The sequence below is a fragment of the Nerophis lumbriciformis genome, linkage group LG05, assembly GCF_033978685.3.
Source record: "Nerophis lumbriciformis linkage group LG05, RoL_Nlum_v2.1, whole genome shotgun sequence".
Classification (NCBI taxonomy): Eukaryota; Metazoa; Chordata; class Actinopteri; order Syngnathiformes; family Syngnathidae; genus Nerophis; species Nerophis lumbriciformis.
Genome location: NC_084552.2, coordinates 181,807 through 202,060, shown reverse-complemented (window position 1 = coordinate 202,060; position 20,254 = coordinate 181,807).

Below are 20,254 nucleotides of genomic sequence, written 5' to 3'. Positions count from 1 at the left end.
GACCAGACTGGGAGGACTTTATAGGGACAGGGAGGACTTTATATGGACTGGGAGGACTTTATAGGGGCTGAGGAGCCAGAAGAGGCGGGCTCAACTTTGCAGGGAGGAGGCAGGACTTCTTTTCTTCTTCTACACTCTACATGTGCTTTCTTCTTCTATGTCTTCTATATATATATATATATATATATATATATATATATATATACGGTATACATATATATATATATATATACGGTATACATATATATATATATATATATATATATATATAAAGTGTGTTATTGGTGTTTATATATATATATATATATATATATATATATATATGTATATATATATATATATATATATATATATATATATATATATGTATATATATATATATACATATATATGTTATATACATATATATATACATATATGTTTTATGTGTATATACATATAATGTTTATATATATATATATACTGTATATATATATATATATATATATATATATATATATATATATATATATATATACAAAATCTATATAAAATCTATATAAAAAATCTCCTGACGATTGAGGGTACCCCCCCTCATGAAACAGGCCTGTAGAGATGAAATAGTCTTGTGATTTTTTCCCACACATACATATATATATATATATATATATATATATATATATATATATATATATATATATATATATATATATATATATATATATACGGTATACATATATATATATATATATATATATATATATATATATATATCTATATATATATATATATATATATATATATATGTATGTGTGGGAAAAAATCACAAGACTATTTCATCTCTACAGGCCTGTTTCATGAGGGGGGGTACCCTCAATCGTCAGGAGATTTTTTATATAGATTTTATATAGATTTTGTATATATATATATATATATATATATATATATATATATATATATATATACAGTATATATATATATATAAACATTATATGTATATACACATAAAACATATATGTATATATATATGTATATAACATATATATGTATATATATATATATACATATATATATATATATATATATATATATATATATATATACATATATATATATATATATATATATATATATATAAACACCAATAACACACTTTATATATATATATATATATATATATATATATACAGTATATATATATATATAAACATTATATGTATATACACATAAAACATATATGTATATATATATGTATATAACATATATATGTATATACATATATATACATATATATATATATATATATATATATATATATATATATATATATACATATATATATATATATATATATACATATATATATATATATATATATATATATAAACACCAATAACACACTTTATATATATATATATATATATATATAAACACCAATGACACACTTTATTTATATATATATATATATATATATATTTTTTTTTTTTTTTTTGTCCTGTCCAGCGACTCAGGCAAATCACATAGTAGATGTAGATGATCATATCGGCTGTTCAGATTGACTTTACAAAAGAGAAGTGTAGGATAATTCTCTTGTTGTCTCATTTGTATTTGACTTTATTAAATGTATTTATATTATCATTTAGTGCAGCCGGGCCGGAGCAGGAGGGGATAGAAAGAGAATGAAAAGAAGACAGAGGGGGAAATTGTGGGGACAAGAGGGGGATTAGACAGAGAGACAAAAACAACAACAACAACAACAACAATAGAGCAAATATGACATGTACAAATATGATAGTAAAAGTAATAGCAAATAAGCAGTTAGCGAAAATAAAAAAATAATACAGAAATGACAATGATCATTATTACACTACAAATGGAGCAATACAAATACCAATAGAAATAGCGCTATTGATAATGAACACTACCAATAATTTACCTTTATTATCAACAATACAGTTGTTCAAATGCAACAATACATATACGTCATGATAACTTGACATACGAAAGAATGCAGAAAAATGGAGGGGGAGAAAGAGAAGCAACCTACATTAACCTTGTAGATTGTTATAGTCACAATAGGTTAAGCTTTGTCAGTGTGCCATGTGTTGTACCCAGTTTACCCTAGGGCAACAACGTTAATATATGTTTGATGAAACGTGATTATGTGCATGAGTGTACGTATGCATATGTACTTGTATATGTACAGTATGTGTATATGTGTTTGTACAATGAATGTATATGTACAGTATGTGTATATGTATGTTTGTACAGTGAATGTATATGTACAGTATGTGTACGTGTATGTTTGTATAATGAATGTGCGTGTGGATGTACGAACTTTGAGTATGTAAATATGTACACATTGTATTAAAAATGTATAAACTGTTTGTTAGGAGGAGAAAAAGTTGATATTTACGTTCACACTTTTTCAGAATGGATCATTAAAAATGTGTATTTTAAAAGATCTGAACAAACTTCAAAGAATGAAACCAATTTACAGAAGAAACATTTGTTCATCGGGAGCAGAAGTAATGAACTAATAACAAAGCATAATTAATACCATGGCAAAATAATTTATTCAGCTGCATTTTTAAATAATAAATAATACGAATTGTGTTATGAATACAAAAAATAAGTAAATGAGAGAGAAACAAGATACATCTCCAACACTTCTGGTTTGTAAAGTAACTCAAACAATAACATTTGTTTGATGATATATAGAAAATAAATATGATGATAAAATAAATATGGCGATACATAGAAAATAAATATGATGATAAAATAAATATGATGATATATATAAAATAAATATGATGATAAAATAAATATGATGATATATATAAAATAAATATGATGATAAAATAAATATGGCGATATATATAAAATAAATATGATGATAAAATAAATATGATGATATATATAAAATAAATATGATGATAAAATAAATATGGCGATATATAGAAAATAAATATGATGATAAAATAAATATGATGATATATAGAAAATACATATGATGATGTATAGAAACTAAATATGATGATAAAATCAATATGATGATGTATAGAAACTAAATAAACGTACCTCGATCACAAAGATGATTTGAGCAGAGTTGGAGTGAGAGAATATATTTGTTTCATAATCTCAATCATCTATTGGCCTGCAATCATTTAGGACTAAAAGAATCATGAGAAATATAGAATAAGTGATCATACATAATCAATCATTCGATCTAATAAAGTACCATCCAAATAGCTTTGTTTGCATTAATAAAGACCAATCCAAATGTCATCACACCCTAGACAAAAATACTTCATAAAAATACAAAATACACGGAAATATTTAATCCCTTATAAGGCACACACTGTATGCCCTTATAAGGCACACACTGTATGCCCTTATAAGGCACACACTGTCGAAGGTCGACTTGAGAGGAAACAAGAAGATGACTTCATCATTGTCAAGTGTGACAATCAATCATCTGCTGCTCTCAGCCCAGCGGGGGTCACCTGAAGATCACCTGAAACCTGCATACTGATTACCTGGCGGGGAGGGGAGGGGAGGGGCCAACACCTTTATGTGGATTCCTCTAACAACCTTGTTAGCAAAAGCCTTTTTTGGAGCTACACTTTCACCTGCGTCACATGGAAACTCACTCACACACACACACACACACACACACACACACACACACACACACACACACACACACACACACACACACACACACACACACACACACACACACACACACACACACAGACACACACACACACACACACACACACACACACACACACACACACACACACACACACACACACACACACACACACACACACACACACACACACACACACGCACGCACGCAATTTGCGCACACAGAAAGTGTTTTCCGGCAAATGGGTGACAGAGCGTCATGTAAATAAAAATGATAATAATAAAATAATAGTAATAATAACAATAAAATAATAGTGATAAAAATAGTAATAATAATAAAATAATAGTAATAATAATAATAGTAATAAAAAGAATAGTAACAATGACATAAATCATAGTAATAATAATAGAATAATAATAATAATGATGATAATAGTAATACAAATAATAGTAATAATAATTAAAGCTGCAAGCAGTGATGGACGGGACCGACTTGACTGACTGGATTTTGTGAGCCCTCATAAAATCCAAACCGGAGCAGTAATTGCAACTCTTTCATCAACGTTTAATCAGAAGGGTTCAATCTCTCTCCCGTGCTAATTTGAAGCTGACACAACAAACACATCCATCTTCCATCCATCTTCTACCGCTTATTCCCTTTGGGGTCGCGGGGGGCGCTGGAGCACTCCGAGGAGATAATGTTTGAAAAAAGGTGACTGTTTTTACTCAACTTTTGTTTTGAAGGGGGAATTGCAAACTTCCTGTTGATTTTTGCTGGGGGTTGTCAGTGTATGAAATCTAGGTCTAAGTAAGACCTATATAGAGGTTTTTGTTTCATGTCTCTACGACATTCCTACTGGGAGTTAGAGGCAGTTTTGTCTGTGTTTTCTTCCTAGGGGGCACTAGAGCGCAATTTTGAGTTTTTGGGGTTTGATTTTTTGATTAAATCGCAATTTTCGCCAGTCCTGATGTGTGTGTCCAATTTGGTGAGTTTTGAAGCATGTTAGGGGGTCAAATTACAGCTCAAAGAGGGTCCCTTTGGGACAGAGGACCCTAATAATGAAAGATGTTGAATCTGCCGTCATAAAAGCTCAATTCATCATTTTGGGATTCATGACAAGCGTTAAGACAAAGTGCTGCCGGGAGGATACTATTTGTTACCTTCTAGAAGTACTATTTGTTACCTTTTAAAAGTAATATTTCTTACGTTCTAAAAGTACTATTTGTTACGTTCTAAAAATACTATTTGTAACGTTCTAAAAATAATATTTGTAACGTTCTAAAAAATACTTTTTGTAGCGTTCTAAAAATACTTTTTGTAACATTCTAAAAATACTATTTGTTCCGTTCTAAAAAATACTATTTGTAACGTTCTAAAAATAATATTTGTTACGTTCTAAAAATTATATTTGTTACGTTCTAAAAGTACTATTTGTAACGTTCTAAAAATACTATTTGTTTCATTCTAAAAATACTATTTGTTACGTTCTAAAAATACTATTTGTAACATTCTAAAAATACAATTTGTTACGTTCTAAAAGTACTATTTGTAACGTTCTAAAAAATACTATTTGTAACGTTCTAAAAATACTTTTTTGTAACGTTCTAAAAATACTATTTGTAACGTTCTAAAAATACTATTTGTAACGTTCTAAAAATACTATTTGTAACGTTCTAAAAATAATATTTGTAAAATTCTAAAAAATACTATTTGTAGCGTTCTAAAAATACTTTTTGTAACATTCTAAAAATACTATTTGTTCCGTTCTAAAAAATACTATTTGTAACGTTCTAAAAAATAATATTTGTTACGTTCTAAAAATTATATTTGTTACGTTCTAAAAGTACTATTTGTAACGTTCTAAAAATACTATTTGTTTCATTCTAAAAATACTATTTGTTACGTTCTAAAAATACTATTTGTAACATTCTAAAAATACAATTTGTTATGTTCTAAAAGTACTATTTGTAACGTTCTAAAAAATACTATTTGTAACGTTCTAAAAATACTTTTTTGTAACGTTCTAAAAATACTTTTTTGCAACGTTCTAAAAATACTATTAGTAACGTTCTAAAAATAATATTTGTAACGTTCTAAAAAATACTATTTGTAGCGTTCTAAAAATACTTTTTGTAACATTCTAAAAATACTATTCGTTCCGTTCTAAAAAATACTATTTGTAACGTTCTAAAAATAATATTTGTTACGTTCTAAAAATTATATTTGTTACGTTCTAAAAGTACTATTTGTAACGTTCTAAAAATACTATTTGTTTCATTCTAAAAATACTATTTGTTACGTTCTAAAAATACTATTTGTAACATTCTAAAAATACAATTTGTTATGTTCTAAAAGTACTATTTGTAACGTTCTAAAAAATACTATTTGTAACGTTCTAAAAATACTTTTTTGTAACGTTCTAAAAATACTTTTTTGCAACGTTCTAAAAATACTATTTGTAACGTTCTAAAAATAATATTTGTAACGTTCTAAAAAATACTATTTGTAGCGTTCTAAAAATACTTTTTGTAACATTCTAAAAATACTATTTGTTCCGTTCTAAAAAATACTATTTGTAACGTTCTAAAAATACTATTTGTTACGTTCTAAAAATTATATTTGTTACGTTCTAAAAGTACTATTTGTAACGTTCTAAAAATACTATTTGTTTCATTCTAAAAATACTATTTGTTACGTTCTAAAAATACTATTTGTAACATTCTAAAAATACAATTTGTTACATTCTAAAAGTACTATTTGTAACGTTCTAAAAAATACTATTTGTAACGTTCTAAAAATACTTTTTTGTAACGTTCTAAAAATACTTTTTTGTAACGTTCTAAAAATACTATTTGTAACGTTCTAAAAGTACTATTTGTAATGTTCTAAAAAATACTATTTGTAACGTTCTAAAAATACTTTTTTGTAACGTTCTAAAAATACTATTTGTTACGTTCTAAAAATACTATTTGTAACGTTCTAAAAATAATATTTGTAACGTTCTAAAAAATACTATTTGTAGCGTTCTAAAAATACTTTTTGTAACATTCTAAAAATACTATTTGTTCCGTTCTAAAAAATACTATTTGTAACGTTCTAAAAATAATATTTGTTACGTTCTAAAAATACTATTTGTAACGTTCTAAAAGTACTATTTGTTACGTTCTAAAAATACTATTTGTTCCGTTCTAAAAAATACTATTTGTAACGTTCTAAAAATAATATTTGTTACGTTCTAAAAATACTATTTGTAACGTTCTAAAAGTACTATTTGTTACGTTCTAAAAATACTATTTGTAACGTTCTAAAAATACAATTTGTTACATTCTAAAAGTACTGTTTGTAACGTTCTGAAAAATACTATTTGTAACGTTCTAAAAATACTTTTTGTAACATTCTAAAAATACTATTTGTTATGTTCTAAAAGTACTATTTGTAACGTTCTAAAAATACTATTTGTTACGTTCTAAAAGTACTATTTGTAACGTTCTAAAAATACTATTTGTTACGTTCTAAAAATACTATTTGTAACGTTCTAAAAGTACTATTTGTTACGTTCTAAAAATACTATTTGTTACGTTCTAAAAATACTATTTGTTACGTTCTAAAAGTACTATTTGTAACGTTCTAAAATACTATTTGTTACGTTCTAAAAATACTATTTGTTACGTTCTAAAAATTATATTTGTTACGTTCTAAAAGTACTATTTGTAACGTTCTAAAAATACTATTTGTTTCATTCTAAAAATACTATTTGTAACGTTCTAAAAGTACTATTTGTTACGTTCTAAAAATACTATTTGTAACGTTCTAAAAATACAATTTGTTACGTTCTAAAAGTACTATTTGTAACGTTCTAAAAAATATTATTTTTAACGTTCTAAAAATAGTTTTTGTAACGTTCTAAAAATACTATTTGTAACATTCTAAAAGTACTATTTGTAATGTTCTAAAGATACTATTTGTTACGTTCTAAAAATACTATTTGTTTCATTCTAAAAATACTATTTGTAACGTTCTAAAAGTACTATTTGTTACGTTGTAAAAATACTATTTGTAACGTTCTAAAAATACAATTTGTTACTTTCTAAAAGTACTATTTGTAACTTCCTAAAAAATACTATTTGTAACGTTCTAAAAATACTTTTTGTAACGTTCTAAAAATACTATTTGTTACGTTCTAAAAGTACTATTTGTAATGTTCTAAAAATACTATTTGTTACGTTCTAAAAATACTGTTTGTTGCGTTCTAAAAGTACTATTTGTAACGTTCTAAAAATACTATTTGTTTCATTCTAAAAATACTATTTGTAACGTTCTAAAAGTATTATTTGTTACGTTCTAAAAGTACTATTTGTAACGTTCTAAAAATACTATTTGTAACATTCTAAAAATACAATTTGTTACATTCTAAAAGTACTATTTGTAACGTTCTAAAAAATACTATTTGTAACGTTCTAAAAATACTTTTTTGTAACGTTCTAAAAATACTATTTGTTACGTTCCAAAAGTACTATTTGTAATGTTCTAAAAATACTATTTGTTACGTTCTAAAAATACTATTTGTTAGGTTCTAAAAGTACAAACCCCGTTTCCATATGAGTTGGGAAATTGTGAACTTTATAGTTTGTGAACTTTATAGTCTACACATTTAGAGTGATGTGATAATCAAACACTCTAGAAGTCTAGAATGAAAGAGTTTATAAGAGAATTGACAGAGTGTGTGCACCTTCAATGAATGATGAGCAGAGGCAGAGTTTGGAGTGTTTTCTTTAGCTCGCTTTCCATGTTTATGTGCTCACTGTCCAGGTACTTGGAACATGTTTTCCGGCATCATGCTAATTAGCTGCCTGAAAGCAGCTGTAGAAAGAGCCTGCATGTCTTCTAGCACAAACGCTGCAATGGCCCTATCAATGTTGTCCTGGCTAGCCGTTAAAATCCTTAGGTGGAGCTGAAGTGGCATCGGAGTCTGTGTCTCTCTTTACTAGCTTCGTCGAAGCATGTTGCTTATGTAGCTGTTTCAGCAGATTTTATTTGCTGTTTTAGGCAGTATTCCCGGGCGCGGTCACTGCTGCTGCTCACTGCTCCCCTCACCTCCCAGGGGGTGATCAAGGGTGATGGGTCAAATGCAGAGAATAATTTCGCCACACCTAGTGTGTGTGTGACTATCATTCACACTTAAACTTGAACTTTAAGTAGATGGGATCTTTGATCCAAGACACAACTTACATTTAACTCAAATGTTCTTTTCTTTGTGCTCAACAAAAGAAAAGTAGTGAGAATGTTAAGAAACTCGACTCCTGGCTTTGCCATCATGTCTTGTTAGTTGTTATGAGAGTAGCAAATGTGTGTGTGGCCCTTTAAGATATGACAGCATGTGAGGTGTGTGACATCAGTGAGTGAGTGGGCGAGAGAGGTGAGGGAGCGTGCAAGACACCAATAAAGTCACAAACCGCCGACCTCGTTATTCACCCTGGAGTCCGGAGCTGTAAAGACCCACTGCCGGGTAAAGTGAAGGTTGTTAGCCCCGAAGTACGAGGAACGTCTCCCCTGCACTCCTCGACTACGGTCTGGGAGCAGACGATATCAGTTATTGTCCGCCATGTATGTCACAGACTCAACGTCTAGGTCCAGAGTATATCAAGTCAGCAAAAAGGAATGGACAATGAAGGTGAAGGCAAAAGAGTGAGGAGTGTCCTGAGCAGATATCTACATCCCTCGTTTGATTGATGTCAAATGTTCTTTATCACATTGTTTAGGTGTCTAATAAAGATGTGCTAGTAAAAACAGTTCAAACTTCATTTTAGCGATCAGGACTTTAGTCTTCTTTGTATTTGACTTTCCCTCCATTCCATTGTTGCTCTCCTCACTGCCGCTCTCATGATTCATCATCTGCTCGTGTCAGTCCTGCCTTTGATGGCATCTTACGTCACAAAGGAGTGCTAAGTAAAAGCGTCATAATTAGGCCAGGTGTGCCACATTCTGCCAATCAAACGTCAGCTGGCCAACATTCTTCTGCCTTCTGCCGCCAACAATGCAGACTTACTGTGGTTGAAGACTTTGATGGTAAAATGACGTCAAAAGGCATACAAATGAAGCGCGCAAAGATTAAAGTGTCAGCTTGGCACCAAAATATGACATCATGGAAATGGAAATCATCATTTTGGGACATCCAGCAGCAAAGTTTGCTGCAGTGAGAAAATGTCAAAAATATCTGAAATGAAATATAATAAATATCATAGAATAATAGGAAGATATCTATTTCATTGTTTTAGTGGAGCATCACAGCATCTTGTATTATCATTATTTGTAATACTAAATGAGCTTGATTAACAATTGTTGCCCCGATTCTCACTGAATGTTTTGAACACCTATTTCCATCCCAAAGAGCATAAATAAAGTGGCCAAGCAGAGATTCTTGTCTTTGTTAGGACAGCAAACCTAATGTTCTTCATCTCAGCGGGGGAATTCAAAACTATATTAGAAATATTTCAACAATCAGAGAGGTATGGCCTCCAATTAGTCTTCTGAGTGCCTGCACTTCACTTTTGTTCATGCACTTCAACTTTGTCTTATTCGTATTCTCACTTTGTGGACACGCCCACTTTGCATAAATTAAGCACAATTGTTTAAGTTGAGAATAAAGGCAGACTTTGCAATCAGGCCTTTTTTTTTGGCTGCTTTAAAATGTTGTGAATGTCATTCAAATCCATAAAAATGTAACACTTAAAATGTGAAAGGTCAAATCAACGCAGGCGAACAAAGATGATGGATTGAAATGAGAAACAAAGAAGTAAAATAAATGAAGAGCCAGAAGATAAATGTGCTGTTTGTCAAGTGTTGCATTTATTGGAGGACATTACAGCTGCACCTCACGCTTTTATTGTGAAGGAACAATTGCCAGCACTGGAGGTGCTTCAGCTGACAGGAAATAGTTCATTAACACCTGGTGTGGATTGTCAGCAGCTTTTATTGTGAAGGAACAATTGCCAGCACTGGAAGTGTTTCAGCTGACAGGAAATAGTTCATTAACACCTGGTGTGGATTGTCAGCAGCTTTTATTGTGAAGGAACAATTGCCAGCGCTGGAGGTGTTTCAGCTGACAGGAAATAGTTCATTCACACCTGGTGTGGATTGTCAGCAGCTTTTATTGTGAAGGAACAATTGCCAGCACTGGAGGTGTTTCAGCTGACAGGAAATAGTTCATTCACACCTGGTGTGGATTGTCAGCAGCTTTTATTGTGAAGGAACAATTGCCAGCGCTGGAGGTGTTTCAGCTGACAGGAAATAGTTCATTAACACCTGGTGTGGATTGTCAGCAGCTTTTATTGTGAAGGAACAATTGCCAGCACTGGAGGTGTTTCAGCTGACAGGAAATAGTTCATTCACACCTGGTGTGGATTGTCAGCAGCTTTTATTGTGAAGGAACAATTGCCAGCGCTGGAGGTGTTTCAGCTGACAGGAAATAGTTCATTCACACCTGGTGTGGACTGTCAGCAGCTTTTATTGTGAAGGAACAATTGCCAGCGCTGCAGGTGCTTCAGCTGACAGGAAATAGTTCATTCACACCTGGTGTGGACTGTCAGCTGAGTCACTCGGCAGCTAAGAAGACTTCTGACCAAAAACTAAAAGGTCCTGAGACCCCCTGAAAGCTCTTCAGCTCAGTCCATCATACACAGGCCTCTGCTGGGACAAACAGGAAGTGTGTGAAGATCTGCTTCCTGAATCCTCAGCAATCATAACGCTTTGTGTCCAACATGATTAGCATAGCTCGCATTTACTGACATGCTAACATAAGCTGGATACATAGCATGAAGCAGTACTCGGTAGTACCGACAGGTTTGACCTACCAGAGTCTAAACATGCTGACATAAGCTGGATACATGGCATGAAGCAGTACTCGGTAGTACCGGCAGGTTTGACCTACCAGAGTCTAAACATGCTGACATAAGCTGGATACATGGCATGAAGCAGTACTCGGTAGTACCGGCAGGTTTGACCTACCAGAGTCTAAACATGCTGACATAAGCTGGATACATAGCATGAAGCAGTACTCGGTAGTACCGGCAGGTTTGACCTACCAGAGTCTAAACATGCTGACATAAGCTGGATACATGGCATGAAGCAGTACTCGGTAGTACCGACAGGTTTGACCTACCAGAGTCTAAACATGCTGACATAAGCTGGATACATGGCATGAAGCAGTACTCGGTAGTACCGGCAGGTTTGACCTACCAGAGTCTAAACATGCTGACATAAGCTGGATACATGGCATGAAGCAGTACTCGGTAGTACCGGCAGGTTTGACCTACCAGAGTCTAAACATGCTGACATAAGCTGGATACATAGCATGAAGCAGTACTCGGTAGTACCGGCAGGTTTGACCTACCAGAGTCTAAACATGCTGACATAAGCTGGATACATAGCATGAAGCAGCACTCGGTAGTACCGGCAGGTTTGACCTACCAGAGTCTAAACATGCTAAATAAGCTGGATACATGACATAAAGCAGTACTCGGTAGTACCGGCAGGTTTGACCTACCAGAGTCTAAACATGCTGACATAAGCTGGATACATAGCATAAATCAGTACTCTGTAGTACCGACAGGTTTGACCTACCAGAGTCTAAACATGCTGACATAAGCTGGATACATAGCATGAAGCAGTACTCGGTAGTACCGGCAGGTTTGACCTACCAGAGTCTAAACATGCTGACATAAGCTGGATACATAGCATGAAGCAGTACTCGGTAGTACCGGCAGGTTTGACCTACCAGAGTCTAAACATGCTGACATAAGCTGGATACATGGCATGAAGCAGTACTCGGTAGTACCGACAGGTTTGACCTACCAGAGTCTAAACATGCTGACATAAGCTGGATACATGGCATGAAGCAGTACTCGGTAGTACCGGCAGGTTTGACCTACCAGAGTCTAAACATGCTGACATAAGCTGGATACATGGCATGAAGCAGTACTCGGTAGTACCGGCAGGTTTGACCTACCAGAGTCTAAACATGCTGACATAAGCTGGATACATAGCATGAAGCAGTACTCGGTAGTACCGGCAGGTTTGACCTACCAGAGTCTAAACATGCTGACATAAGCTGGATACATAGCATGAAGCAGCACTCGGTAGTACCGGCAGGTTTGACCTACCAGAGTCTAAACATGCTAAATAAGCTGGATACATGACATAAAGCAGTACTCGGTAGTACCGGCAGGTTTGACCTACCAGAGTCTAAACATGCTGACATAAGCTGGATACATAGCATAAATCAGTACTCTGTAGTACCGACAGGTTTGACCTACCAGAGTCTAAACATGCTGACATAAGCTGGATACATAGCATGAAGCAGTACTCGGTAGTACCGGCAGGTTTGACCTACCAGAGTCTAAACATGCTGACATAAGCTGGATACATAGCATGAAGCAGTACTCGGTAGTACCGGCAGGTTTGACCTACCAGAGTCTAAACATGCTGACATAAGCTGGATACATGGCATGAAGCAGTACTCGGTAGTACCGACAGGTTGGACCTACCAGAGTCTAAAAATGCTGACATAAGCTGGATACATAGCATGAAGCAGTACTCGGTAGTACCGGCAGGTTTGACCTACCAGAGTCTAAACATGCTGACATAAGCTGGATACATGGCATGAAGCAGTACTCGGTAGTACCGGCAGGTTTGACCTACCAGAGTCTAAACATGCTGACATAAGCTGGATACAACCTTTGATGTCTTGGCATAGCTGACATGACTCTGCCTGGTTCTGAAAGGAACACTGCATACCTCCGTCTTTTGTGCCCCAGAAGCAGAAGACTGCATACCTGTTCGAAGAGGAACACTGCATACCTCCGTCTTTTGTGGCCCTTGTGGGCGTGTGAGTTAGCGCACCTTGACTTTGGCCCCGACACCTGACGCACACTCTCAGGACAGGAAGGCCCCCAGGCTCTCTTGAGAGGAGAATGCTTGCCTTGCCCGGTTCCTCGGGGCCAATACACCCTCACGTTCACATCTGGCAATTCCTCAAAGCCGATTGGACTAAACCTTGGGCAAAGTCCAAATGCCAGGACTTCTGGGATATGGGACATATTTGGACTGACACATGATTGACAAACTGAGACAAGAAGAAAGTAATGAGCGCCAAGTCTTTGGTCGTGTTTGAGAATCAAAGGAACCAAAGAACCTCTCTCTCCAGCACGTCTTCTCTTTCTGACGTTCCATGACTGAAGAACCAAAGAACCCCTCTCTCTCCAGCACATCTTCTCTTTCTGACGTTTAATGACTGAAGAACCAAAGAACCCCTCTCTCTCCAGCACATCTTCTCTTTCTGACGTTCCATGACTGAAGAACCAAAGAACCTCTCTCTCCAGCACATCTTCTCTTTCTGACGTTCCATGACTGAAGAACCAAAGAACCTCTCTCTCCAGCACATCTTCTCTTTCTGACGTTCCATGACTGAAGAACCAAAGAACCTCTCTCTCCAGCACATCTTCTCTTTCTGACGTTTAATGACTGAAGAACCAAAGAACCCCTCTCTCTCCAGCACATCTTCTCTTTCTGACGTTCCATGACTGAAGAACCAAAGAACCTCTCTCTCCAGCACGTCTTCTTTTTCTGACGTTCCATGACTGAAGAACCAAAGAACCTTTCTCTCCAGCACGTCTTCTCTTTCTGATGTTCCATGACTGAAGAACCAAAGAACCTCTCTCTCCAGCACGTCTTCTCTTTCTGACGTTTAATGACTGAAGAACCAAATAACCTCTCTCTCTCCAGCACATCTTCTCTTTCTGACGTTCCATGACTGAAGAACCAAAGAACCTCTCTCTCCAGCACGTTTTCTCTTTCTGACGTTCCATGACTGAAGAACCAAAGAACCTCTCTCTCCAGCACGTCTTCTCTTTCTGACGTTCCATGACTGAAGAACCAAAGAACCCCTCTCTCTCCAGCACATCTTCTCTTTCTGACGTTCCATGACTGAAGAATCAAAGAACCTCTCTCTCCAGCACGCTTTCTCTTTCTGACATTCCATGACTGAAGAACCAAAGAACCTCTCTCTCCAGCACGTCTTCTCTTTCTGACGTTCCATGACTGAAGAACCAAAGAACCTCTCTCTCCAGCACGTCTTCTCTTTCTGATGTTCCATGACTGAAGAATCAAAGAACCTCTCTCTCCAGCACGCTTTCTCTTTCTGACGTTCCATGACTGAAGAACCAAAGAACCTCTCTCTCCAGCACGTCTTCTCTTTCTGACGTTCCATGACTGAAGAACCAAAGAACCCCTCTCTCTCCAGCACGTCTTCTCTTTCTGACGTTCCATGACTGAAGAACCAAAGAACCTCTCTCTCCAGCACGTCTTCTCTTTCTGACGTTCCATGACTGAAGAACCAAAGAACCTCTCTCTCCAGCACGTCTTCTCTTTCTGACGTTCCATGACTGAAGAACCAAAGAACCTCTCTCTCCAGCACGTCGTCTCTTTCTGACGTTCCATGACTGAAGAACCAAAGAACCTTTCTCTCCAGCACGTCTTCTCTTTCTGATGTTCCATGACTGAAGAACCAAAGAACCTCTCTCCAGCACATCTTCTCTTTCTGACCTTCCACTTTCTGCTATGCCACCACTGCACAGGATGCTACCACTGCACAGGATGCTACCACTGCAAAGAGACGCACTGCACATGATACTACCACTGCACATGATGCTACCAATGCACATGATGCTACCACTGCAAAGAGACGGACTGCACATGATGCAACCACTGCACATGATGCTACCACTACAAAGAGACACACTGCACATGATGCTACCACTGCAAAGAGACGCACTGCACATGATGCTACCAATGCACATGATGCTACCACTGCAAAGAGACGCACTGCACATGATGCTACCAATGCACATGATGCTACCACTGCATCGAGACACACTGCACATGATGCTACCAATGCACATGATGCTACCACTGCAAAGAGACACACTGCACACGATGCTACCACTGCAAAGAGACGCACTGCACACAATGCTGCCACTGCAAAGAGTCACACTGCACATGATGCTATCACTGCACATGATGATACCACTGCAAAAAGACACACTGCACATGATGCAACCACTGTACATGATGCAACTACTGCACATGATGCTACCATTGCACATGATGCTACCACTGCAAAGAGACACACTGCACACGATGCTACCACTGCAAAGAGACGCACTGCACACAACGCTGCCACTGCAAAGAGTCACACTGCACATGATGCTATCACTGCACATGATGATACCACTGCAAAAAGACACACTGCACATGATGCAACCACTGTACATGATGCAACTACTGCACATGATGCTACCATTGCACATGATGCTACCACTGCACATGATGCTACCACTGCACATGATGCTACCAATGCACATGATGCTACCAATGCAGATGATGCTACCACTACACATGATGCCACTACACCATATATTAGTAATATGATAAAAAAAAAGCTTATATTAGTAAGATGATCAAAAATGTTATATTAGTAAGATGATCAAAAAGGTTATATTAGTAAGATGACTAAAAAGGTTATATTAGTGTCAAGTGTTTTGCCTTTTTTCGCTGTGCTTATCTTATCCCACACTTGAAGGGATGTACCAATGCTGAATGTGACTTCTGGATTTCACTCAAAAGACCAGACCGTAGTTACTTTTTTTCCTTTTATTTTCCTTTAGTTTGCAACGGTTTTTCCAACAAAGAAACAACTTCTTTTTTCTTCTTTAGTCTTTTTAGCAGTCTTTAGCAGTGTTAGTAGACTTTAGTAGACTTTAGTTTCTTTAGCTGTCATTAGCTGTCTTTAGTAGCCTTTAGCTTTTTTAGTAGGTGAAAAACCTTTAAGGACAAAACACCACAAGATTAACATACTGTAAAAAATCAATCAATTATCAATCCCATAATTTACTATTATTAATTAGGCCATCAAACACCTAACTATTAAACAAGTGCAAGAAAATGGACCAATATTTTCCCTTTAAGTTAAAACAGATTTGAAATAAAATTGTCTACACATAAATGCACCAAGATACATATAAAATACATTTAACACCAGAAACACAATAGATAAATGCAGCAGAAAACCCAATATGCAAATACATAAATACCTAACCAATTAACCACCTATTTTACATGCATTTTTAAAAATCCATATCCAATATAAATATATTATTAATTTAGCAGTGAAACACTCAATCTTAAACGCTGTCTACTGGTAGAAAAATGCCCCTTTTCTATGCCTTCACCAGCAGCCAATGATCCAACACAGTTAAATCCAACACTTGAAGTTGAGCGACTTCACCCTCCTGATGAAGCAAACTGCTCCAACATTTATCAAGCTAAGCAAAGAATATCAACACTAAACAACAGTTACACAAAACACCGTGTGTATTTAGCCTCCAGACCAAGCACGCTACATGCACACAACCCCCCCAATCCCCCATCTCACCAGCGCAACAAGTGCGCCACACTCACAAAGAGAAATAAAGTGCAATTTTACCGGCTGTCCGTTCAGCTTTTGGTTTTGGTACACTTTTGGCACAACTCTGGGTTATCTTTAATGAACTAAACCTTTTTCCACTCTGCAGTGGCATCTTTTTGTCCTCCTTGATTTAACACTGCTGTCTAATTACCGGACCCCGACTTAAACAAGTGGAAAAACTTATTGGGGTGTTACCATTTAGTGGTCAATTGTACGGAATATGTACTTCACTGTGCAACCTACTAACAAAAGTCTCAATCAATAAATCAAAAGGCTGGCGCACCAGCAGATAAGACGGGAGCGCGCCGGCCGCGTTATACCTTTGATTGTGCGCGTGAACGTAAACTGATCGGCTCTGATCATATAAGCCGACTGGCTGAACTAATGCCGAATTATATGCACCTTACCTGAGGTTGTCTAGGTGAATAGAGATGCGGATGTACTCTAAGATTAAATATCATTTTATTAAGTGGGGTTTGGCTGGTTGCTAAGCAGCCACGGTTGCGCGCTCGTGCATCAGCTGACGAGACAGCTGTTCGCCGCTACAATTAGTAAGATGATAAAAAAGGTTGTATTAGTAAGATGATCAAAAAGGTTATATTAGTAAGATGATCAAAAAGGTTATATTAGTAAGATGATCAAAAAGGTTATATTAGTAAGATGATCAAAAAGGTTATATTAGTAAGATGATCAAAAAGGTTATATTAGTAAGATGATCAAAAAGGTTGTATTAGTAAGATGTTAAAAAAGGTTATATTAGTAAGATGATCAAAAAGGTGATATTAGTAAGATGATCAAAAAGGTTATATTAGTAAGATGATAAAAAAGGTTATATTAGTAAGATGATAAAAAAGGTTATATTAGCAGAGGTGTGGACTCGAGTCACATGACTTGGACTCGAGTCAGACTCGAGTCATGAATTTGATGACTTTAGACTCGACTTGACAAAATGTAAAAAGACTTGCAACTCGACTTCGACTTTAACATCAATGACTTGTGACTTCACTTGGACTTGAGCCTTTTGAATTGACATGACTTGACATGACTTGCTACTTTCCCCAAAACCCAAAGATGAAAAAGTTATTCGGGAGCGCTCCGTATTTTTCATTGTGTACTTGTCTATCAGCGTTGCGTGTGTCAGCTGGTGTGCTCTCAGTACAACAGCCAATCAAATTAGATCTACTTTGTTTTCATCACACAGCATTCATCCAATCAAATTGCAGGACAACCAACGAAGAAGACATGTCCAAACCACACGCCAGTGAACAAAAAATGATACCTAAAATAATTTTGTTTGGGTATAAAAATTACGAGGTGGTCAACACAAAACGGTTTGCAGTATGCAACACATGCGGTTCCAAAATGACTGATGGAGAGGCAACAACTTCCAACTTCGTCCGGCATTTGAAGTTGCACAAAGAAGGGTAAGTTTTGAATGTAAGATAACGTTTATTGGCTAAGTAACGTGACTTTTATTTGCTGTGTAGTTAAATCAGTGAGGCTGTAAACTCACTGCTAACGTTATAACGTTATTGCAAACACGGCAATCTGTTGCAGTTCACTACCTTATTCATACTTTTTGTTCAGTGATTTTTTTCAAGCAGGGTTACGTTAGTCAATATATCACACGTAACGTTAGACGGCGGTCAGCAGCACCGCGTATTTTAGCCACCTAAAAAAAGACAAAAATAGTCAAATAAAGGTCAGTTAAAATGTATACTATATTATGAATAAGTGTACCGTTTTAGCTAGCTTTCTGACATACTGTTGGTTGTTTACCTCAGTGGTCTTCAACCACCGGGCCGCAGCCCGGTACTGGTCCGTGGATCGATTGGTATCGGGCCGCACAAGAAATAATTATTATTTTTTTTTCTTTTTTTAATTAAATCAACATAAAAAACACAAGATACACTTACAAGTAGTGCACCAACCCAAAACAACTCTCTCCCCCCTTTTGTTGTGGGCATTGAACATGAAGACTCTTCCTTCACTGTTCCGAGTGGCCATGAGAGTCTTGGCAGTGCCTGCCTCCAGTGCTCCAGTGGAGCGAGTTTTCAGCCATGGTGGCATCATACTACGCCCCCATCGTGCACAAATGACTGACAGACTCTTGGCTAATTTGGTCTTTTGCAAATGCAATGCAGCATAGGGCCCTGACATATAAAAAGTACAACTTTTTTGTTATGTTCACGTATATGTCATGTTTTTTCAATGTTAACACTTTTGTACAAATAAGTACATTTGCACTTTATTTTTCAATGTGTTTGTTCTGTAAAGGAATGAGTTAATGTTTAAAATGACTGGTTAATAGTGCTATTATAAAGTGCAATGTCAGCACAATTTTCTTTCCTGCAATTTAAAATGCACTTGTTTGAATAAATAAATACAGCGTTTGAAAAGCATACACAATCTGTGTTAATATATTAGTCTGTGGTTAAAAGGACTTGAAAAGACTCGAAACTCAAAATGCAGGACTTAGGACTTGACTTGAGACTTTCCAGTCTTGACTTTGGACTTGACTCGGGGCTTGCCTGTCTTGACTCGGGACTTGACTCGGACTTGAGGGCAAAGACTTGAGACTTACTTGTGACTTGCAAAACAATGACTTGGTCCCACCTCTGTATATTAGTAAGATGATAAAAAAGGTTATATTAGTAAGATGATAAAAAAGGTTATATTAGTAAGATGATCAAAAAGGTTGTATTAGTAAGATGTTAAAAAAGGTTCTATTAGTAAGATGATCAAAAAGGTGATATTAGTATGATCAAAAAGGTTATATTAGTAAGATGTTAAAAAAGGTTATATTAGTAAGATGATCAAAAAGGTGATATTAGTATGATCAAAAAGGTTATATTAGTAAGATGATAAAAAAGGTTATATTAGTAAGATGATAAAAAAAGGTTATATTAGTAAGATGATAAAAAAGGTGATATTAGTATGATCAAAAAGGTTATATTAGTAAGATGTTAAAAAAGGTTATATTAGTAAGATGATCAAAAAGGTGATATTAGTATGATCAAAAAGGTTATATTAGTAAGATGATAAAAAAGGTTATATTAGTAAGATGTTAAAAAAGGTTCTATTAGTAAGATGATAAA